The sequence below is a fragment of the Melitaea cinxia genome, chromosome 17 (assembly GCF_905220565.1).
Source record: "Melitaea cinxia chromosome 17, ilMelCinx1.1, whole genome shotgun sequence".
In the NCBI taxonomy this organism is placed as follows: domain Eukaryota; kingdom Metazoa; phylum Arthropoda; class Insecta; order Lepidoptera; family Nymphalidae; genus Melitaea; species Melitaea cinxia.
The window spans coordinates 277,741-302,571 of NC_059410.1; the positions used below are offsets into that span (position 1 = coordinate 277,741).

Here is a 24,831-nt window from a genome sequence, read left to right on the forward strand (position 1 = left end):
GATTGATTTTTCCTAAAACCTGTAGAACAATTTGCTATGATTTTATTTTTCTCAATAAACCATTCTAGTCTTTTGACTAGAATGTTATGAAAAATTTTACATACACACGATATCATTGATATTGGCCTTAGAGAAGAAACCAACCGACAGTCTCGTCCGGGTTTTGGTATCGGTATAATCGTAATATCCCGCCATTGATTCGGTATGAAATTTGACCTAAAAATTCTATTATATAACTTTAATAAGATTCTTTTTCCGTTTTCTGGTAAAAAATTAAGCATAGAATATGTAATTTCGTCAAATCCGGGAGAAGTGTCCTTACGTTTTAAACATTTTTCTAACTTTTGCATTGTAATTTCAGATTCTAAAATTGTATTTTTTGAGATAAAACTAGGGGCTTGTGAACTAACATAATCAGGAGTTAAAGAGCTTAGCAGTTCTGTTGCCAAATTACTACTAATAAACCTTTTATCATTAGATATTCCTTTAAACCAACGCATCTTACAATAAACTTCATTTTGAGTAGACGTTTCATCTAAAGAAGAACAAAAATAGTTCCACGATTTATTAAGGCATCGGCGCATTAATCTCTGAGTGCAAGCAATATTTTGTTGAAGAACTTTTAGGTTTTCTGGGGTTGGATTTTTACGAAATTTCGAAAGAGCCAGACGACGTTCTGCTACAGATTTTGAAAGTGTCACATCCCAATAATGTCTCGGAATGAATTTTGTACTAGGGTTATTATTAGTCTTTATATATGGAATATACGAATTAGCTGCTAGGTTCAAAAGGTCAATAAAAGCGTCGTAAGAATGTTGTAAATTATCTCTGATCATAAAATTTGAAAAAAGGTTTTCTAACATATTTCTATATGACTGCCAGTCCGCATTTTTATAGATTCTACGTTTAGTGTTATTAAAAATTGCTTTAATAATCGTGGATATTTTAATAAAACGATGGTCGCTACCTAAAGTTTCATTTAAGACATTCCATTTAAAATTTAACGCAACATCTGAAGAGATAAAAGATACATCCGGAGAAGTTGATTGTAAGGTACCGTTAACTAATTTTATTCGGGTTGCTTCCAGGTTATTAAGACTTACGAAATTACTGTCTAGTGCTGCATCAAATATTTGAATGCCTCTTTGATCAGATTTGGTTGACCATGTTGTATGGTGACCATTAAAATCGCCTAATATTAAGGTTTTCATTTTCGATATATTAAACACAGAATTCCAATCAGCCTGGGAAGTATTAACAGAAGGGGAACAATATAGAGAAATTACGTTTTCAATTTTATCACAGTTAAAAACCCTAATGTGTGCAACTTCTATTCCTGGGTTAGACGTATTAATAACACATATTTGAGATTTAATAGACCTGTGAGTAAAAATTGCGACACCTCCATATCCGTCAGCACGATCTTGGCGCGCAATATTATAGCCTTTAATTTTGAGTGTACTTTCAGGAACTAACCACGATTCACTAACAATAGCAATATGAATTTTCTCCTGTATTAGTAAATTTTCAAATGATAGCAATTTGGGCCGGAGGCTTTGGGCATTCCACTGGATTATATTTAGCTTAACCAATTTAATCGTGTTATCCATCTTTAAAATAATCTAAAATACATTTCAACAACGGCCAGTCCGCAACGTTATCAACAACTAATAAAATTAACCACTCAATACACAACTTAATTATCGTTCTTATTTTGTCTGGCATTGTGACATCTCTTATAAACAACATATCCTTGACACGAGAAATGAGCTCACCGAAAGAAACGTTCCTTGATCTATTTGGTTCAGATTCTGAGTTTCTGAAGTCCTGGTTCGTAAGAAGTTCTTCGTTGTCTGAAACTATTTCACATTGAGAAGTGTAATCGAAATCGTGACGTTTGCGTTGCTGTTGTTGTTTGTGATCATTTGTAAGTTTTCTTGTTGGCTTCGATTTATGTCCTTTAGATTTTAATGCTTCTGCGAATGAAAATGCAGGAGTAGGCGTACTTTGAGCACAAGGCAATGGTATATCAGTGCTTAGGGGTAGGTTTTGGGGTAATTCCTGTTGTTTTGAGTGTTCAAAGTTCATCTCTTCACTATCTTCTTGTGAGGGGGCAACATAAATAGTTAAGGCCTTCCGATAGGTGCAATTAAACTCACTCATGATCTCTCTCAATTTTTTCTCCTTCAAATAGTGGGAACATGTTTTGGAAAGCGCCATATGGTTCCCTTTACAGTTCACACACCTGAATGAAGTAGTTTCACAATTAGGGTGATTATTGCCACATTTTGGACAAATAACTTTTTTTGATAGGCATCTTTTTGTAATGTGACCAAACTTCCAACACTGTGCACACTGGGTCACTGGAAATATGTAACGTTCGACTTTTATTCTTAGGCCTTCTACAAATACAAATGGTGGAATATACGCACCTTTAAAACATAGTCTTACGGCTTCGCTAGGTATCCAGCGTTTATCCTCTGTTGGACCTCTCTTATTCAGACGACTTACAGCAATTAATTTGGCTGGCTCATTGCATGATATATTATTCAAAATCATTTCATCTGTTAAATCCAAATCAACATATTTTATAATACCATACGACAAACTTCTCTCCATCGACCTTTGCATTCGCCATCCCTTATTTAAGAGTACTTGGCAATGCTCTAACTTATCCGCACTAACTTCATTGATAAGATCTACTCTTACTTTGTATGGATTAATATATTTTACTCTAATAATATCTTGAATACTATTTTCTTTTAAAATTTTAGCAAAAGCAAACTGTTTTGGCATAGCTTCCGTGTGTGATATATATATTTGAATTGTTTCACTTTCTTTCAATTTTTTTCCCTTTCTTTCAACTGTAATCCATTCACTTTCACTCTCATTTCTTACTCTTTTAAATGATCTTTCCATTTGTTCGCCGTCTTCATCTTGGTAATACGCCCCTGTCTCCGTCGCTAACATTTTTTCGTTTATTATATCGTTGCTCGTCTTGTTCATAATAACAACGTCCTCCACATTCATATTGTTATTCTCATTTTCATTCATAATGCCTTACGAATAAGTAAGCAATTTGCATGGCGGCCCGTAGGACGGGTCAGACCTCGCTCGCTGAGGCGAGGCGCAAAAAAATAGTTGCATCGACCGAGTAAACAAAGGACTGCGATAACATTCTGCGTTATAAAAACACGGCTTACTCGTGCGCATGCCGCTACGAAACTGAACGAAACTGGCCCCTGCTGGCTGGCAAGAGAACTGATAGCAAGCCCGGAGAAAGATCTCACTCTGCTCAAAGCAACGTAAGCCTGACCTTTAGCAAATAGGTGACTGCTTAAGTCAACAACTATTAGTTTTAATATAATGAAATTATTATTAAAATTATTTGTTTGTATTTGGTATTATGTATTTGTTATTGATTTTATTAATGTAATTGTAAATTGGTGTGACATTTATTAATTTTTATTTGTAATTTTAATTTTTTTTTGAACCATTGTATTTTATTAGAAAGGCTACACCCCGAAGTTGATCGTCGAATAGGAGGCGAGTTTGGCATGGCATAGGCGTGGGAAAGAGCAAAGTCCACATTTTTTAAACTTTAATATTGTATTTCTTTATTAGTATTACGGTAATAATAATAATCATGATATACCTTTTTAAAATCCTTGTATTGTGCCCTTCAATTTGATACCCATATTGTAGTATTCGAGAAAAAATATTTTTTTTCATTAACTACAATGGCTTCGCGCAGCCGCCATGTTTGATTTTTTTTTAATGTCACCTATCTAAGAACACTTGGGCAGCTAAGACGAACCTAACGATACCTCAATTATGTAAATCCGTTCAGTGGTTCTGGAAAAATGAGGTAGTAAAGAATATTACATACAAATATACATACATACAAGATACGCGTGAAAAACATAACCCTTCCTTGGCAGTCGGGTAAAAATAAAATGAGACCCAATATTTCAATCAAAAAACCATTCCATGATACTCCTAAATAACACATTGACAGCAACATTTAATAAAATCAGTAGGGATTTATACAAATATGGGATTATTATGTTTAATTAAATCAGACTAAAACAATCAATTACCGTTTGTTAGCGCCTAATGCGCGGCCACGGGTGACACTGGCGTATCAGCGGATATTCAGTGCTTTCGATGTGATTAGTGAATGATTTAAAACTATACGCATGGTAATTTACTCAATGACGTAGAACATACATTATTTTAGGATTTCACATTTCAGTCATGTTTTGAACTGTGTCTTATATAAGTAGTGGTTGTTAAATTACGTGAATAAAAAGGTTAACAATGAAATTATAAAATAATACAGCTTATGATAAAAACTATAGAAAAATTGTAAACAGATTATTTTCTCATTATAAATGCTACATGCAATATTTTTAATTCTAAGAGACAACGCAATTGCCATTTTGTAACTCCTAATATTTCGGCGACGTCGCGTAAAACGACAATCGTGTGTGTCGAAAGCTCCGCAAATCAGAAATGTTTAATCTTGAAAACTTAGACTCTAAAACTACATAATAATATATAATCTATATTTTTTTTTTGTAGTTAAATTCAACTGTTACAGTATAACCAAGTACCAAGTAATAAACCAAGTTGTTCTAGTATTTGTAGTTCTTTACTTGCTTTGACGTAACGCTCAAAGTGGCGGGAAGCTTCATTTCATTCCCATTACGAAAAGAAGTGTGACAAAGGATCGAGAGGCCGCGAGTCACTACGAACGAACAAACAATGTTAGGAAAGATTTCATAAAGTAATATTAGTAGCCGTACTTTTATTTGAATTGTTCAGATTAATGGCTTCCGAGAGTAACAAAGTAGGAGTGCATTAAAAATAACTAGTCTGCCATCTTGAATGTTTTGCCATGTTGGATTTAAAATGACGTCACACAGCTGTATCATATAGCAGCATGCATTGTCATCCAAACTCAAATACATCCAAAGTGCTAAACTGGCATCCTTCCGTTTAGGTGTAGTAAGGGATGGTAATTTTATAATTAATAATATAATAATTAATTTTACGTCATGGTAAGTAGGTTCCATATTTAGGTTATAATATCGATTCTGATATCGCAGTTAAATAAAAAAGATGCCAGATTAATAATGCGTTGTAAATACTGAAAAATTAAGTTGAACGATTCACATCAAGTAATAAGCACAAATGGATCAAACAATCTAATTTCAAAAAAGAATTTTTTTTTCAAACAAGTTCTGTTCGAAAATCAAAATAGGCCCCGTGAGCACTTTCGAATCGTCATTTTAAAAATTGAAAATTTAAAAATGATTATTATTTTTTTTTAAAGTAAAGCTACCACCGATTCGGAATGTAGATTCTGCAGAGAAGAATCGGCAAGAATCTTCGCAGTTAAAAAAAGCGGATTGAAGCGAAATGAAACCTATCAAAGTCGCGCTAACTACGAATGAAAGATTAATAAGTAGGAAACCGAAGCCTCAGCAAGTAAGTAAAAGTACTATAAAGAGTATTATAAATATCGTTGATTAATTTAGATCCAATTATCCAATATTTCAATTAACAGGAAAAGATGATTTTGGACTAAATAACTGACGGGTTGTCCATGAAAAGTACTGATAGCGTTTTTTTTTTTTATGTCACTAGGTCGGCAAACAAGCGTACGGCTCACCTGATGGTAAGCGATTACCGTAGCTTATAGACACCTGCAACACCAGAAGCATCGCAAGCGCGTTGCCGACTCAATCCCCAATCCCCCCAGGAGCTCTGGTCACCTTACTCACCAACAGGAACACAATACTGCTTGAAAACAGTATTATTTAGCTGTGATCTCCTGTAAGGTCGAGGTACTACCCCAGTCGGGCTGCTCCATATTTTGAGCAGGAAATTCCTGCTGTGCCCTACCTCAGTTAAACGCGTGTGAACAAATTGCACCCTGGGCGTCAGATGGGATAGGAAATTGAGAAGATCGTTCCTTTGTCACCCTTATTAGATTAGATTTACGTATTATCATTAGACATGTTTACCATCATCAGTCTATTACAGTCAGTACTCAGTCACTTTAGCCATCAAGACACTACCAGCTAGCCTCTTCAAGCTGTTTTCAAGACGGTTCGAATTTTATTTTAGCCCGTCGCAGTCTACTGCTGGACATAGGTCTCCCCAAGTTCGCACCAAAAATGGCGTGAACTCATGTGTTTTGCCCAAAGTCACAACGCTGGGCGGGGATTGGTATTCGTAGCACTGGCTTTGTCGCACCGAAGACGCTGCTGCCCGTCTTTTGCCTGTGTATTTCAAAACCAGCAGTTGGATTGTTATCCCACCATCGGTTGGCTTTTTAAGTTCCAAGATGGTAGTGGTATGTTAGTCGCGTCTTATGATACCCACGGGAAGAAAGGGGGTGGCTATATTCTTTACTGCCGTAAAAACACAGCAGATTGAGTTCGAGAAAAGCTATATAGCTATCTTTTTCCTTAAATTAAGCCGTGTGAAACCGCGGACCACAGCTGGTCCTTTATAAATTTTCTCTGTATACATGAATTTATGATAAATTTATTATCATAGATGTAATAGTCTACGTCCAGACACACTGAAGGCCCTTTATTTATTCCGTTCCGAAGTTTTGTCTTTGTCTGAAATTTATTGCCCACAACTGCGAAGATATTAATAGTATTACAAAGAAACAGAGTAAGGTATTTTTATTCGTATATCATTTGTTAAGTAGAAGTAAGAAATAAGGCCGTCCTTTGTATGGCATTGTTGCTGAGCTAACTAAAATATTTTTTAATACTTAATAGACTTTAGAAAAATTGAGTTTATCAATTCATTATTTTTTATATTTATTATATAGAACAATTTCATTTGATGTAAACCAATTTTATTATTTCATTTTATTTACTCAAGGGTTTCTTTAAAAAAAAATTGAAAAGATATTCTTGAAAGTCTTTTGTTCTAGTAAGAATATGTCAATATTAATAATGAATATGTCATAATTATTAATTACTAACAACTTTATCATATAGGTACCTCTTTTGAATAATTCTTTTAATTATGTAGTTCGTATTTGTAGATTTTGCGCCAATCCTTCTTCAATAGAAGATGAGAAACAATAGATGAGACCCTTGCAATAATATTGGGACGTTTCTAGATTACGCTTAGTCGCAATAGTATTGGGACGTTTCTAGATTACGCTTCAGCCTGTAATATCCCACTACTGGGCATAGGCCTCTTTCCCCATGTAGGAAAAGGATCAGAGCTTAATCCACCACGCTGATCCAATGCGGGTTAGCGGATATATTCCCTACTATGAGTAACGAACCCTATCAGGCGTACATGATAAAAACCGGGACCGACGGCTTAACATGCTCTCCGAGGCACGGTGGGGAGAGCCACAAGGACTGCACGAAGATTTCTAGATTGTATCGGTACAACATAGGTTTCATTAATTCTACTAAACGGATTGTTATTATACTTGATACTTAGACAGCTGGATGCCCAGAATATCACATAGGCTATTTATAATGCCTATATTTTCACGAGATCAGAAATTTTGCATAAAATTAATACGAGTATACAATTTTATCAGCATAATTAAAACACTTCACAGAGCAGATCTGCATTCAAGCCGTATCACGTCCAACTCTCGAAAAACTCAAAAACTTATCTGCATTAACATAATGAGACACGGCCTGCAGAGATATCCACATAAAAGAATCGAATAAAATGTATTTAGGGTAAACGAAAATATACGTTAATATCTATGAAGCAGACACCAATTTCGTATGTTATCTTATTGTGACTAAGGAACTTAATATCCTATTTATTTATATATCTACTATAGATGGGAATGTACAATCAGGAACAAAGATTATTTATAAAAAAAACTTATTTTTATGCATGTGAAAAAAATCTGAATACTTTTTAGACTTCCAATATATATATATATATGTATGTATAGTATGTATTGGAGCGACTAGTGGCTGTTGAGTGTGCGACATCTTTATTAATTTTTTATTCGTACAACTTGTACGTAGTCCGTATTAGTAGTATGTTGTATTCTGAGTGTTTGTGCTTGTGTATTGTGTGTGTTTGTGCTTGTGTATTGTGTGTGTTTCCCTGACAGAGGAGAAAATCCTACTGGGGGGCGTTGAGTGTGAAGCGATGGTTTATTTATTTAGGTTACCTATGTCAAAAAAAAGGTACTCTTCAAACCTTATATACTAATAAATAGATAACCGGTTTTTAGTGTTTAGTTACACTGTAAAAACTATTGAACTGATCGGAATAATACTAATAGCATAAGATGCAGCGTATTCTAAAGAAGGTTTTAATACATAATATATTGGTGATTACTTATCCTGTAAAAACGGACGGACAGAGATCGCCAGTATTACATATATTAAGAAAATACTTTTCCCCATAACAGTACCCATTAATACCGTATACGTAAACTAAATCAAATCCCTATCTCTCCGTCCTAATGACTTATTGAGAGCGTCTAATTAATTCTATCGCTCTTTCATGCGTTTCCTGATTCCTAATAACTTTATTATTCCCATCCACTCACGTATCTTACGATTAATATATACAATCTTAGTTCGATAGACTTATTAAAATATTAGTTAAAATTGTATTTATAAACTTCTCAATTATGAAATGTTCTGTTGTTAACTAAAGGTAAGAGTTCGACTCGCCCGTAAATTGACTTCTGCAGACTGACCTAATCTCCAAGTAGTGTGCTAAGACGTAAACCGAACCTTGAACCGAACCGACGGTAGATTTATACAACTTAGGCCACTACATCAGAACGATTTTCATACCCTCATTTACAAGAATAATATTGTGAAAAGAAAATTGTATTACTGCATAACCACGTACAGAGGAGCGCCGTCTGAGCAAATATTAAATATTTGCCTCCAATGAGTTACGAGCTCCGCAGATAAACGCCCATGGCTCACAATTTACTGAATAACACTAAAACTAGTATTCATGGGCGCGTCTTATTGTATCAAAATAATAAATTACTTTATTCAAATAGGCTTCAAAAGCTCAATAGCTTTCAATCGTTATTTTACAAAATAAAATTATGTTTGTTTTTATTACTTGATTATAGTTAAAAGTGGAGCTAACACCGACTCGGAGTTTATATTCCGCAAAGACGTAAAGGTAAGAACTCCGCGGTTACTCTTTAAAAAAACTGGTGTGGTAAAATTTAGTCTAACTAGAGGTCAACCAATGGTCGAAACTCGATCATAATTAATTTAATTTATAATTTTGAACATTTAAAAAAAGTGCGTATGCGTGTCAAAGACATGGTAGTGAGTGTAATGTTTCTTTTATTGATTAAATGTATTTTTATGCATAATTAAAAATAAAAAAGTGTGTGCGTACAAAGGACACGTGTCAGAAGTGAAACTACTTTGGCAAATTAACCGAAAATAAATAAATAACTAAATAATTAAAAACTAATTGAAAACTAAGGTGAAGCGGGACACGAGGCGGGTGACGCCTGTACCGGACGAAGTACGCGGTATCATACGAGAGGATAATTAAAAAACGTTGCACATCTTCGTGACGTTTTATCCGTAAAAAATTTTACCCTCATGCGCCTAAAGAAATTTTACTTCAAAAATATATTAGCAATCTGCACTTCTTCTCTATATATACTATAAGTGTGCAAAATTTCTTATCCCTCCGTCCGCGCAATTTTCCTTAAAAGGGGTACAAAGTTTTTGCTTCTCGCTCCAATTTATAGATGTCATATTTTATCATTAGTGTTTATCGTCATGAAACAGAATTGTCAATTTACTAATAAATATATGTGAATAAATATCTAATAAATATATATGATTTCCCCTAGAGTCCATGAACTGAGCGAATTCAACAAATGCAAAGTAGTTCGATAGTAATTCTGTTTTAGTTAACACTTTGAGTGGAATATAATCAGTACAGTTATTTATGACGTGGATTCAAGTTATATAATATTTTTTTCTCTTTTTTAATATAACGGAGTTTAGTCCTGGTTTTTATTTATTTTTTTTTTTTTTTTTTTTTTTTTTTTTTTTTTATTTAGGAACAAACAGTTGCATACAATATAATAAAAATACATTTATGATAATAATTTTAAACCTATAGCTCCCTGAAATACCATACAAAATGAAAATAAAATAAAATATAATATAATATGAAACTTGTACAGCTAGATTGTTACACTTTTAAAAGAAGAAAATATTTTATTAATTCAATACTCTAATTAGATCTCTTTTAAAGATTTTTTTACTCATACCAAATATATCTATATCACTTAATCTATCATTATACAATTTACATGTACGTCGTATGAAACTATTGGCGGTGTAGCGTGCCCTACTTTTAGGTATTGTAAACAAATCCTTTTTGCGGACACTTCTTTCTTGCCTGCGAGGAATGCGGAAGTAGATATTAGAAAGCAGAAAAGGGGCATCAACCATATTATTCAGAATCTTAAATAGATAAATTGCATCGTTACAGTCTCGCCTTTCAGCAAGGTCTGACAAGTTGTGTACTTTTAAAGAACTGCTATAGTCTATATAATTATTGCCAACTCTATACTCTAACGACTTAAGAAATTTCTTTTGCAATCTCTCTATTTTCTCTACATGTACTTTTTGATAAGGATTCCAGACGCAGCTAGCAAATTCTAAACGACTACGGACATAGCTGTTATATAGAATCTTATAGGTGAAAGCACTTTTAAATGGTTTACCCACACGCAAAATGAAACCTAAAAATTTATATGCCTTATTTAAAATATTTTCAATATGAGATATGTAACTTAATTTAGAATCTAAAATAACGCCAAGATCCCGGATTTCATTAACTTTTGACAAAACATTATCGCATAACTTATAATTTTTATGGATGGGATTTTTTTTACGAGTGTATGTTATTGCAAAGCACTTGTTTATGTTAAGGAAGAGATTATTATTATGGCAATAATCAACGAAACTATTGAGATCTTCCTGTAAAAGATCCTAGAGTTACTGATTGAGTCAGAAAGATCATTAATATATAAGGTAAATAACAGCGGACCCAAATGCGAACCCTGTGGAACTCCAGAGGGTATATCCTTATACCGAGAACGATGACCCGATATTACAACAGCCTGACTACGATTTCTTATATAAGAAGATATCCAACGGAACAAATCTCCGTGGATTCCGAGATAGAAAAGCTTTGAAAGCAAAGTATTGTGACAGATTTTATCAAACGCTTTAGCAAAATCAGTGTAAATGGCATCAACCTGAAGATTTCGATCCATGGCTTCAGTTACCATTTCAGTAAATGATAATAAATTACTTTCAACGCCACGACCCCTGCAAAAACCATGCTGATCTATTGAAAGCACTCGTCGAACTGCATTGAACATCTTAGCAGCTATGATCTTTTCAAGTATTTTACCAAATTGACACAACTTAGATATAGGACGGTAATTGACAATATCTTGTGTTATACTGCCTTTTGGTATTGGTGTTATCCAAGCATTTTTCCATACAGATGGAAAGCAACCCTCGCTCAAAGATCTCTTAAAAATAAGAGTAATTGGGAGAGTTAGTCCGCTGGAGCATTTACTGATAAGTAAAGGATGCACACGGTCAGGACCAGCACCTTTACTAACATCTACATTTTTCAACTCTTTATACACTAGATCTTGGGTAATATCAAGTGAGCTTATTTCAATGACTGTGTTTTTAGTTGTATCTAGGCATACAGTTGAATTACCCAATGGCTTCTCAAAAACGGAATAGAAATGTTCATTAAAAAAATCGCATATCCGCTGTTCATCTGACGTCGTTACTCCCTTGTAAGTCATAGTCCGTGGCAGACCCTTAGAGGCTTTTATTGTTTTTATATATGACCAGAAGAAGTTAGGATGTGATTTAATTTTATTTTCTGCATAACTAACATAATCTGTAAAACATTTAATTTGCATAGATTTGGCACGTTTCCTTAAAATTTTAAAACTTTCATAATCAAGTGGATTTTTATAAATTTTCCATTTTTTGTGATATTTTTTTTTTTTCGTTTAAAAGTTTTCTAAGAGGTTTGTTGTGCCACATTGGAAAGGAACACGATTTGTTTATTAATTTACGAGGAACAAATTTAGTAATTAAATCATCTAAAATGTCATAAAAAATCTTTACACAAGTTTCTACGTCAGACGAATCGAACAGTGTATGCCAATCAATATTTTTTAGTTGTGTGTTAATAGAGTCAAAATCACCAGCAGGAAAATTAAAAGTGTAAGAAGGTACTGATTTCAAAGGGGGTGTTAAATTAATCGCGAAATCTAATTCTATAGCTTTATGGTGTGCATCTTCAGGTAGTAAATATTCGATGGCGGCTGAAGTTTTACAATTAAAATTACTCATGACTAAATCTAAAATACGTTTTTTTGCATTAAGTACACCATTCGATTGAGTAAGTCCAGTAAAATTTAAGAAGTCATTCAATAATTCAACTGCGTAATTATTATTTTTATTTAGTAGTTTTTTGTTCGACGATGCGTCACAATCAATCCAAATGGCATCAGAAATATTAAAGTCACCCGTTATCAAGAATAAATCATCTGGATGGTCGTTTATTATATGACTAGTCTTTTCAAAAAAGTCGGTTAGAGCGGCACGATAACCAGGACCATGTGGTATATAGACGCAAGCCATGTTAAGATATTTTTCATGATTGTTACACAATGGTATGGATATCCAAATGTACTCACAACAAGCAGGCGATGGTCCCGGCCAATTACGAAGCAATGGTTGCAGTTCATTGCGAATAGCCACAATAACACCACCGCCACGCGTCGTGCCACTCTCAACGTGTGATCGGTCACAACGAAATATAGCATATCTAGCATCAAAAAATTCTCTGTCATAGAAATCTGATGTTAACCAGCTTTCGGTGATAAATAAGAAATCGTAGTCAACCTGAGCGACTTGACTTAAGAACTCGTACGACTTAGTCCGTAAGCCCCTAACATTTTGGTAGTAACCTAGCAGTGATTTAAAAGCCACCATCCCTTTAAATAATGAATATTTGAGTCTGATATATACTCATATACGGTATCCGCTCCTCGCAAGCAATAAGGATTAATTTTAAATATGTTTTCAACATTATTTACAATGGTAAAGCTACTGCAAATATAAGAGATACTTTGTTGCCTCAAAAAAAAGATAATACAAAGATATAGAAATGGTACAAGTGGTAACAATTCCTTTCTCGAGAAATAATATATAGATACTTGCAGCTCAAAGAGTCACTTCAATTTAGAGAGGTCTGATTGGCTTGAAATTACTATTACTTTAGAATGATCGTTTTTTCGCATTAATATTTTACAGTCTCTAATCCAAACTCAGGAATACTGAAGGTCTGATTTCACTTGGCGGGCACGTCTCAAAAGAAGTTTATTCTGAGGGGTCAGGTGGTCGGATACGTAAATGTTGTTAGCAGGTCCAGAGATGCCGACGTCAACGGTTGTAAGTCCCCGCCTAGCACGAACTGCTGCCAAGAGTTTATCCTTACAAATGCGACGTGTGAACTTAACTACAATAGCGGATGGCCTAGAGTTTTTGGTCGGAGTCTTGCTGACGGAAGTATCGCTCACCTCAAATCGCCTCACCCTCCGAATGGCATCCACGTCGCGGTCGTCGATTTGAATTCCAACTTTACTACCGATAGTGTGCAGTATGGTATGAAGGTTCTCGCCGGATGTGATGGGTATACCTGAGATTTCGAGGTTGTTCATCCGTGCGAACTGGTCGTTTTTATTATTTTGCTCTTGAAGCGAGGTTATTGTATCTTTGGCAATATTCAGATCAACTTGGAGCTTTGAGTCTAAAGATATCTTATTTTCAGTTACCGTCAGTCGGTCCTCTATTGCTGAAAACCTGGTCTCCATCTCGCAGAATTTGTCGTTGAGGTTCGCTATTCCAGTTGTCACTTGGTGGATATCATTTTTAATTGACGACAATTCAGCTCTAAGGGCTCTTATTTCCCGTAAGATGTCAAATTTATTGTCATCATTAGTTGAAATATTACTTTTTTCGGTTACTGGATAATGTTGGCCAGTCTGCTCAGACAAATCGTCGCAGGACATATCTACGTCGAGGAACTCAGTATTAAGGCATGACCTCGTCGGAGTCTCATCCCCTCTACCACTTCTATTACGACTTGTTATATTAGAACAAGACGGGCATTTCCATTTTCCCTGGATGTTACGTAGATTTGCGTTATATACGGATGCAGATATATTCAAACAAGCATAGTGGTAATTACCTTTACAGGCCATACAAGACAATTTTTCACCCTTATCAACTCTGGTGTTACAAGCAAAGCAGATCATTTCTCCTTTTTTATATTAAAATAAAAAGTAAAAACGAAAACAAATAATAAGTAGCGCTGCAAAAGTGAAGTCGTCCTCTCGGAGGCAAACGTGTAGATGCCACGTCTGGCGAGCTCTAATCTTTGCCCAGTGACGCAGTGGTGACGCGACGGAACGTTAAGGCGAGCGCAGTTGATTATTATCCCTCCGTGTATCGCCCAAAGGCGAAACTCGCTTGCTGGACCGAGCGCAAATCAGATGTTCACGATACGGCGGTACACAAAGAAAAAGTTTTAAAATGTATATAAAATGTTCCTTTTTATCAACTTTTATACGTAGTTTTTCTAGCACTAACTTATACTTCGTTCACAAATAAGTTCACAATGAAATGAAAATCAATCACTAACACTTTGCCGCGAATAAACTAAAACTTTTTAATTAATTTATCAAGAGATCTTCGAATACTATCTTCTTTGTTTGACGGTACTTGACAGGAATGATTTAATGAATGATTAAAATAAATGATTAATGAATTGAATTTATTTCTTTATTATATGAACCACATAAAAAATTACATGTATATATGATACAAGAGTCATCATTCCTTAAGTTTATAAATATATATATCGCTAGCTGCCCGGACAGTCGCTTTCTCTGTCCCTATGTCCCTATGTCCCTATGTATGCTTAAATCTTTAAAACTACGCAACGGATTTTGATGCGGTTTTTTTAATAGATAGAGTAATTAAAGAGGAAGGTTTATATGTATAATAACATCCATTAAATAGTGGAGAAATACTCTTATTTTTGAGGTTTCTAATGTAATGTCGTAAATAATAATTTTTTTCCGCTTACATTTCAAACGCAGGCTGAACCCTACGAGATTTATCAAAATAATGTACTAAGTATTGTACGAATTGAAAAGGTCTACAGAAAACTCCGTTATGGTATATGTCTATGGATATCCCACAATAACATTTTTTTGTTATTTACTTTTCACGACAAATAATGGCTAATTTTCGAAGCGATTTTAACCAATACAGCATTAATCCTTATCTAATTAAATACCTTAAATACATTGTTGATTTAATATAGATCTATATGGCACTTTACAGCATATGATTTAAATGAACATTTTCGAAGATATTACAGATTTAAAAATTGCGGTAAGTAGCGTTTTTGGCGGTTCCGGACGGCTTTTTACTCTAAAGTTAACGCGTGCGGGCCACGGGCAGTAATGAATAGATCAAAACTACTGGATCGATTTCAATCATTTTTTTCAGTGAATGACATAGGCCATAATTATATTTTATACCCGTGCGAAACCGGAGCGGATCGCTAGTGTAGTATAAAATAAGGTCGCTTCCTGCTGTCTGTATGCTTAAATCTTCCAGAGGAAGATTTATATGTATAAGACATAATAGAGTAGATAAACATTGATAGTTTTAGAGGTTTCTAATGTGATGTCGTAAATAAACACATTTTTTACGCTTAAATTGAAAATATTTACTTTATATCAAGTATCAGCATTGCTATTGCTGCAATAGCTCTGTGGTTACGGCATTAAGAATATAGCCACCCCCTCTCTTCCCGTGGGTGTCGTAAGAGACGATTAAGGGATACCACTACCAACTTGGGACTTAAAAAGCTTACTGATAGCGGGATAACCGTCTAACTGCTGGCTTTGAAATACACAGGCCGAAGACGGGCAGCGTCTTCGGTGTGACAAAGTCAGCCCTGCGGTCACCAACCCGCCTGCCCAGCGTGGTGACTATGGGCAACACACAATGACAGTATATTCCATTTTAGGTACGAACTTGTATCCAGCCATATAGGCCTATATCCAGCAGTGGGCTGCGATAGGCTGAAGTGATGATCAGATTTGCACCCATGCGAAGTCGGGGCGGGTCGCTAGTAGTAAAATAAATGTAACGTTTTTCGAGCTACTTATTGACTTTATTGTTTTTTTTTTTTTTTTTTCGTTATTAAAAGCTTCCGTGGAACTTAAGGAACATATAAAAAAATAAATTAAAGGAAGTTGTCCAGTCATTCTCGAGTTATGCGCTTAGCAACATTCATTTTTATTTATATAGATTACATACTTATAGGTATATCTGGTAGAAACATTTTGTACGATTAACACACAACAGTTAAACCTTAAACTAAGATTATGTAATATTTTAATTGACAAATTAAACCGGTAAAATTAACTTTCTAAGATTTCTTAAATACAGGTTATAAAAGAATAATACAGTTAACTACTGCTGTCTTTGAAATACACAGGCCGAAGACGGGCAGCAGCGTCTTCGGTGCGGCAAAGCCAGCCCTGCGGTCACCAACCCGCCTGCCCAGCGTGGTGACTATGGGCAAAACACATGAGTTCACGTTATTTTTGGCGTAAACTTGTGGAGGCCTATGTCCAGCAGTGGACTGTATAGGCTGTAATGATGATAATGATGAATACAGTTAACGTCATTAAGTAACGCTATTTTTAATTTTTCTTTTAATAATTGTGTTTGCTCGCAAACGAAAAAAAAACCGACTTCAATTACATCGAAGAGTAATACAACGTAGATCGACGAAAAAATAGTCAAGTAACTACGCGTTATCAAAGATTACTCAAAGAGTAGTTATCAGATCTCGATAAAATTTATATGTGACCACATGATAAACATCAGCTTTCGATTAAATTAAAAATTATCAAAATCGATACACCCAGTAAAAAGTTATTGCGGATTTTCGAGAGTTTCCGTCGATTTCTCTTGGACCCCATCATCAGATCCTGGTTTCCTTATCATGGCAATAAACTAGGGATATCCTTTCCAACAAAAAAAGAATTATCAAAATCGGTACATCCAGTAGAAAGTTATAGGGTATAATATAACGTAGGTCGACGAAAAAAGCGTCAATTAAAAACGCATTCTTAGATATAACTCGATAACACTATAAAATCAATCATAATCAAAATTAGAATTTCCTAATGTGTGGATAACACCAAAATAAAATCGTACAAATTAAAAATAGCATGGCGTCGTCTCCTGTCAAAGATTTTCATTGTAATATGAAACTTTGAATAGTTACGGGTTTCTGTAAAAAACTCACTATAGACGGCGCTACGGTCGCTTAGACCGAATATAAAATCATTATATCAAAAATTTTCGATCTAGTGGGTACATCGTTCCATAGCTTAATTGGCTAGAGCACCGACACGGTCAGTCGGAGATGCAGGTTCGATCCCCGCTGGAGCGGTCGATTTTTGATATGATATTATAAAATGATTTACATTTTGTTATTCCTTATATTGTAATTAAAACAAGCAAAATATTTTTTTATTGTTATTTGCTAAGCTGTACTAAAAATGGCTGCCTGTAAATGTTTGATGTTGTAAAAGTAGGGGCGTTATTTAACCCATTTATTAAATTTATTCCGTTGCTCTTCTGTGGTTTGGTGAATAGACATATCTCCAATTTTTTTCTGAGATACAACAGAAATTAAATCAAAAGAAATATTATACTAAAAGTTCGAAATAAAAACGCTTTGTTCAAAATCCCACTCTTGTTCTAAGTTATATATACAGTGGGAGCACTTTACACAAAGCTGAATAAGTAATACAGTAATTCAGGACGGCGTCTAAAACTCGGTCATATTCTCTATTTGTATGGCTTTTGAACTAAGACCGGAACAGTTTGTTTTTAAACTTGCATTTAGTGTGAGAGCAACCGCACACTGCACTTGACTGCTCGAGGGCTAAGAGTTAGCGCTTGGTTTGATTCACTAGTTGTAGATTATGCTAATGACGGATAACAATATCCAAGCGGTAAAAGTTTCTTATATATTATTATCCTATACTGTACTAATCTCATAGTTTTAGTTTATTAATTGAAGTGAAGCCGATCCTAATGGCCTATTCTACCTCCTGCTGTTAGTCTATTCGTAAATTATTTGTAGGATAAATTTATCCACACCCGGTAAAACAGGCCCTTAGTCTACATGATATTTTATTAGTACGCCGTAGCGCGCTCGTAGCGTAGTGTATATCTGCTACGCGTGATCCGCTACAAGTGCTACGCTATGAATTCTGCGGCGTAGATTTTATTATGTACATATTATTATGAATTCATAATTTTTTTTTGTATAACTATTTCTGTTTATAATTTTTCTTACTTCTTTGTTTTAAATTATTTTCTAAAAACAGCTATGTTATTTCTCAACAATAAATTAGACAAAAATATGCAGTTTAAATGGTTTGACCTGATTCGTTAAGAGGTTATATCCAATCCATAAAATATCTGGTGTTAAAATAAATGTATTTTGTATTTTATCTGCTTCTAATTTATTTTCATCTTCTTTTTTTCATTTTATTTTATCTGCTCTTCTCTAAAAGAAAGATTTCTTCTCGTTTTTGTACAGCTGAGGTAAAGTATGAGCTGAGCTGAGTATTAAATTTCCAGTACTATAATATTACATTATAATAATAGGTTTAAAAATATTAATAACATTACTGCTAAGAGGCACTCGCTGACTCACAATTGAATTACGCGACAAAACCTTGAAGCATGTTTGTCACAACTCCAACAAGTGGTTGTTAGTTTTAACGTTGTGAATTCCCTATAATTCACGCATTATAATTTGTAAAGAACTCGTTAAAAGTCTCATTAAAATACTTTAAACGTAACTATATTTTAAATAAGTTAAAAAATAAAAATAAAACAGTCATTTTACAACGTTTTAAGCGCGTGCTATTTTCACAAGTCGGTTTTAATTATATTTCTTTATTTAATTTATTATAATTTAAAGTATAAAGTATAGCAATAATTATAAATGCAATTATAATCTTTTTTAGGGGATTCTTGAAGGAGACTTCAAAGATAAGAATATTAACAAAAACAAGTGTGCTTTATACCACACAATGGAAGTAAAACTTTTTTAGCTCCTACAGTAATGTAGGAAACGTAACTCTCTCTCTTTCTATCTTCACCAGCGTATATCTCCCTCTCAACTTCCGTTCGCCTCGCCCGATCGCACTTTTCATAACGCTTTCATCACGCATTCACCAGCATAGCCTCGAATAAAGACAGTCTTGTGACACCCGTAGTATCGTTTACGTTGGATATCCGTTTTATATTCCGTCAGTAATATTGCGTTAATTTACATTAGTTAGTTCAGAAATTAACGTGAACATACCTCTCGCCACTAATTAAAAATTATTTAAATATAAAATTCACATTTAGCTGAGTTTGCATATCAAATTCAAGTGAATTCGAGACCGAGTAACGGATGGCTCGTTAGCGTAATTTGTAAAATGTACGAAATAGTTTTACCTGTAAAATACGTTATAATATTAGTACTATGAAATGGAATATTTTACGTTTTGTATATCAAACAAAGGAGGGGAATCCTAGTGCTTGTCGTGTTGTCCTGGCTGTGGAAATTCGAACGTGACCTGACTAGTAATTTTTGAGTTATAATAATGTGTAATGTACTATACTGGTCGAAATATACTGAAGTCATTTTTATTTTCTTTGAGAACGAATACAATTACTAGAAATATATCGTTTATAATAATGAAAATAAAAACCGCTTGATTTAGGTGTTTATATATTTTATCATATATATTGTGTATATATATTTTATTCACGGTCATTCACTTAAACGAATACAGGTATCTATCTATACATATAATAAAACGGTAGGAAAGTCAAAACTGTACATTGAAATTGAAAATTTTTTTAAAAGAATACTTGAGGTGTGATCTACAATCGATACCGAAGCCAGAAATATAGTTTTTAGAATTTTTGTCTGTTTGTCTGTTTGTCTATATCCGGGATAAACTCAAAAAGTACCGCATGGATATACTTCAAATTTGGCACGAATATTATTAAGAAGTCGGCTCAACATATAGGCTACAAATTATCACGCTATCACCTACGGGGAACGAGCAGTGAACCTTTATTTCTTCAACGCATTCTGTAACAACGTGTAATCTAACGACGCATATTTGAATGTTGTTGTTATTATGTTAAGAACCATGCTATAAGCTAGCTTCACACTATGAATAAAGACATTCTGTAGTATATTTAGTATCAGCATTGCACCCGTGCGAAGCCGGGGCGGATCGCTAGTATAATTATATAATTATGTCATTAACTGACCTGACTTCGTATCGCCGTGTTTTTTGTCTTAAATATAATAGTTACATATATTAAATAATTGTGTTTGCTGGCAAACGAAGAAAAACCGACTTCAATTATATCGACAAGTAATACAACGTAATTAGACAAAAAAAAATGTCAAGTAAATACGCATTATCAAAGATTACTCCGAAAGTTGTAATCAGATCTCGATGAAATTTAATAGTGACCATATGATAAACATCGGCTTTCGATTAAATTAAAAATCATCAAAATCTTTACACCCAGTAAAAGGTTATTGCGGATTTTCGAGAGTTTCCCTCGATTTCTCTGGGATCCCATCACCCGTCAGCTCGAAAAGTAGTTGTTAGATCTCAAATAAATTTAAATGGGACCAATTGGCACACACCACCTTTCGATTAAAAGAAAATTTGTTGAAATCGCTCCACTCAGTCAAAAGTTCTGATGTAACATACATAAAAAAAAATAAAAAAAAAACAGTCGAATTGAGAACCTCCTCCTTTTTTGGAAGTCGGTTAAAAAAACTGACTTCAATTACATCGACAAGTAAATACAACGTAGGTCGACGAAAAAATAGTCAAGTAAATACGCGTTATCAAAGATTACTCCAAAAGTTGTAATCAGATCTTGATGAAATTTAAACGTGACCACATGATAAACATCAGCTTTCGATTAAATTCAAAATCATCAAAATCAATACATTCACTAAAAAGTAATGCGTTATAAATACAACGTAGGTCGATGAAAAAATTGTCAAGTAAAAACGCATTATTAGATATAGCGCAAAAGTTGTTGTTAGATCTCAAATAAATTTAAGTGGAACCAAATGAAGCACACCACCTTTCAATTAAAAAATTTTGTCGAAATCGGTCCACCCAGTCAAAAGTTCTGAAGTAACATACATAAAAAAATACAGTTGGATTGAGAACCTCCTCCTTTTTTGGAAGTCGGTTAATAAGCAACGTGACGCGTTATTATATATGTATTAAGATGGTAGACTGGTGACTGAGCTAGGCTCGAAGCCTGTGTTTTAGGACTGCAAGTAATACATAGAAGTGGTGAAATCTAATATATAAAATTCTCGTGTCGCGGTGTTTGTAGTTAAAGTCCTCCGAAATGGCTTGACCGATTTTCGTGAAATTTTGTGTGCATATCGGGTAGGCCTGAGAATCGAACAACATCTATTTTTCATCCCCCTAAGTTATACGGGGAGGGGGAGTTTAGGGGGTTTATAACATGTATGGGAAAACAACGTTTGCGGGGTCAGCTAGTAAAAGCATAAACTTAACAATTTATTTCCAAAGTTCATACATGCATAGAAGTTTTTTTTACTACTAGAATGAGCAAGAAAGCACGGCGTGCGTAATTGTATAAAGTTTTTATATTGAATATTGGCACATGGAGGCGTCAAGGTTGTTTTGACAGAGTGACTCATATTATCGACTGACGTGCTAATACACGCTTTTGGCACATTTTTCTAGGCGTCAATTCGGATCCAATAAGCTATCGCGCAAAATTTTAAGAGCAGGATCTCTATCTTCGACCATTTTCAACTTGTCGACTAGACTATAAGGTAAGTCTCTTCTTAGCCGTTCACTCTTAAGAGTGGTCATGATTGATGACGATAAATTGATAAGGTAGGTAGCTATTTTAAAAATTATTAAAAAATTAATGATTTAATTATTAGTAATAAAAGCCACACCAGCACAAATTAAAAAAAAACCTTTAACAAAAAATTAAACCACCAAAAAAACTGTAAAGCATAAAAAAGCCTTTATTATTTAACCTTAATAACTAAGTTCTTAAAGTAATGTAAGTATATCCAAGTAATTTTGAGATTTAAGTTGCCTATATATACTTACAATTATCTAAATAAACAGTGTTAGATTGACTTTCATAGGGTGTCGTTTATAAACTGTACACGTTACCAAGAGCAACGATCCCTATCATGTGTCTGTGACAACAACGAGACTTGCAAAGATAAACACCCGGTGACAGCCGTTGTTCAGATACGATTTTTTGACACAAATGATACATATAATGTTAAGTATAAATATAGTATAAAAATAGTTATTAAAAATGGAATAGTGAAGAGGGATCGAAATGAGAAATAATTTTCGAGCGACATCACTTCACTTCTAACTTTCTGCCTATCGTAGTTGATAAATATGTAAGTATTTCATCATCATCATCATTACAGCCTATACCGTCCACTGCTGGACATAGGCCTCCACAAGTTTACGCCAAAAATAACGTGAACTCATGTGTTTTGCCCATAGTCACCACGCTGGGCAAGCGGGTTGGTGACCGCAGTACTGGCTATGTCGCACCGAAGATGCTGCTGCCCGTCTTCGGCCTGTTTATTTCAAAGCCAGCAGTTGGATGGTTATCCCGCCATCGGTCGGCTTTTTAAGTTCCAAGGTGGTAGCGGAACTGTGTTATCCCTTAGTCGCCTCTTACGACACCCACGGGAAGAGAGGGGGTGGCTAAATTCTTTAGTGCCGTAGCCACACAGCACGTAAGTATTTAATAATATCGAAATATAGAAGAAGAAAGGACTTGTTGCTATTTAACATTTAATGTGGAACTAAGTTACCCTCATTAACAAACATATTTCGTACTACCCGCAGTAGTCGGTATTTACATATATATCAGTAGCCCACGTTAGCGCCAGACGTCTCGGTTTTTCGCAATCCTCATTCAGCCTGTACGGGCAAACTTAATAGATCGGCGGTCCAAATATCGTTCTCTTGAGAATGTCTATCGCAATAGATATTCAATAAGAACTCCGTTTATGTTCAAGCATCTATTTAAAAAGTCAATTCCAAAATATACCAGTGTCCTGTTTACACTTGATATAAGGTACATACAAGGGCAAGGCATCAAGTTTATTATCGTTACTAAGATACATATATATATACAAAGAAATAGCCAAATATGAGTAGTACTTTAATGTCATAATATATATTCAGACATGAACTCCAACTACTGCGTATTATTATATATGTTTATATAGCTAAAAAATAATATTTAGTAGATGTGTTTTATGCCTTTCACTTGTGTCAACAGTGTGTAAGTTATAACATATTTTTGTGCGAAAAATGTTCTAAGTTATTCCGCCGTTATATTCACAGTGTCTTTAATAACATCGGTCTACCTTCGTACGGGAGATATGAAGCCGTTTACTGTCATAGTTTATGAAAAAATGGGTGAAAATACCGTTTTTTCATATAACAGATATTATTATAATTTATAGTACAACGCGATGCGGGGCATCGTTAACTGTCCTGTACATAATTATATGTATGATAGGGATTTATTCTAAAACAGGTAAGTATATCGGTAATCGATATTTCTTAATATTGCAAAACATTTAAATGGCATTAATAATTTTAAACTTATAGAAATATTTTTCATGTTCAGCGGTCAGACGACGCGTTGGCACAGAGGTCACAGCACCGGCTCTTGAGCTGGCGGTCGCGGGTTAAAATGAAAATGTTTAGAATTCCCTAATGTGTGGGTAATACAAAAACAAAATCGTACGAATCAAAAATACCATGCTGTCATTATCCTGTCAAAGATTTGCATTGCAATATGAAAGTTTGAATAGTTCCACGTTTCTGTAAAAAAACTCATTATAGACGGCGCCACGGTCGCTTAGAACCGAATAACATCATCATAACGAAAATTATGATCAAACGGGTACATCGTTCCATAGATTAATTGGCCAAAGTTCCGACACGGTAAGTGGGAGATGCAGGTTCGATCCCGCTGGAACGGTCGATTTTTGATATGATATTAAAAAATATTAACGTCATATTTGTATCCATAATCAAAGGTCGCAATAAAAATCTCTTAATGCAAGTAGACTACAACACCGCGTTGGCGCAACGGTTACAGCCATGGATTGTACCTGTTGCGCTGGCGGTTGCAGGTTCGATCCCCGCACATGACAATCATTTGTATTGACCAAACAGGTGTTTGCCGTGGTTTGGGTGTTTGTGCAGTCCTTGTGCGGCCTATGGCCAGTAGTGGGATATTACAGGCTGAAGCGTAAAGTAGACTGCAAAAGATCATTTGAATCGTTATTTTGCAAATTATAATCTAACATAGTATTAATTGAAAAAAAATATATTGTGGTTTATGTGAAGTTATCACCGATATTTCAAAATATTGATTCTGCTGAGAACAATCGACAACCAATTCCACCGTTACTCTTTTAATATTGCTTTATTTATGCTGTGTGGTTACGGCAGTAAAGAATATAGCTACCCCCTCTCTTCCCGTAGGTGTCGTAAGAGGCGACTAAGGGATA

General features: G+C 34.6%; 1 long non-coding RNA gene across 1 annotated transcript in view; it reads right to left on the reverse strand.

Moving 5' to 3' along the window:
• Positions 1-1,325: 1,325 nt before the first annotated feature.
• LOC123661551 overlaps positions 1,326-24,831 on the reverse strand; it is a 28,107-nt gene continuing 4,601 nt past the window's right edge. Inside the window, exons 2-4 of the long non-coding RNA XR_006744354.1 lie at positions 17,446-17,451; positions 3,785-3,797; positions 1,326-1,336 (exon numbers count right to left, since the gene is read on the reverse strand). This is a non-coding gene — a long non-coding RNA (uncharacterized LOC123661551). The remainder of the gene's footprint in view (positions 1,337-3,784; positions 3,798-17,445; positions 17,452-24,831) is intronic.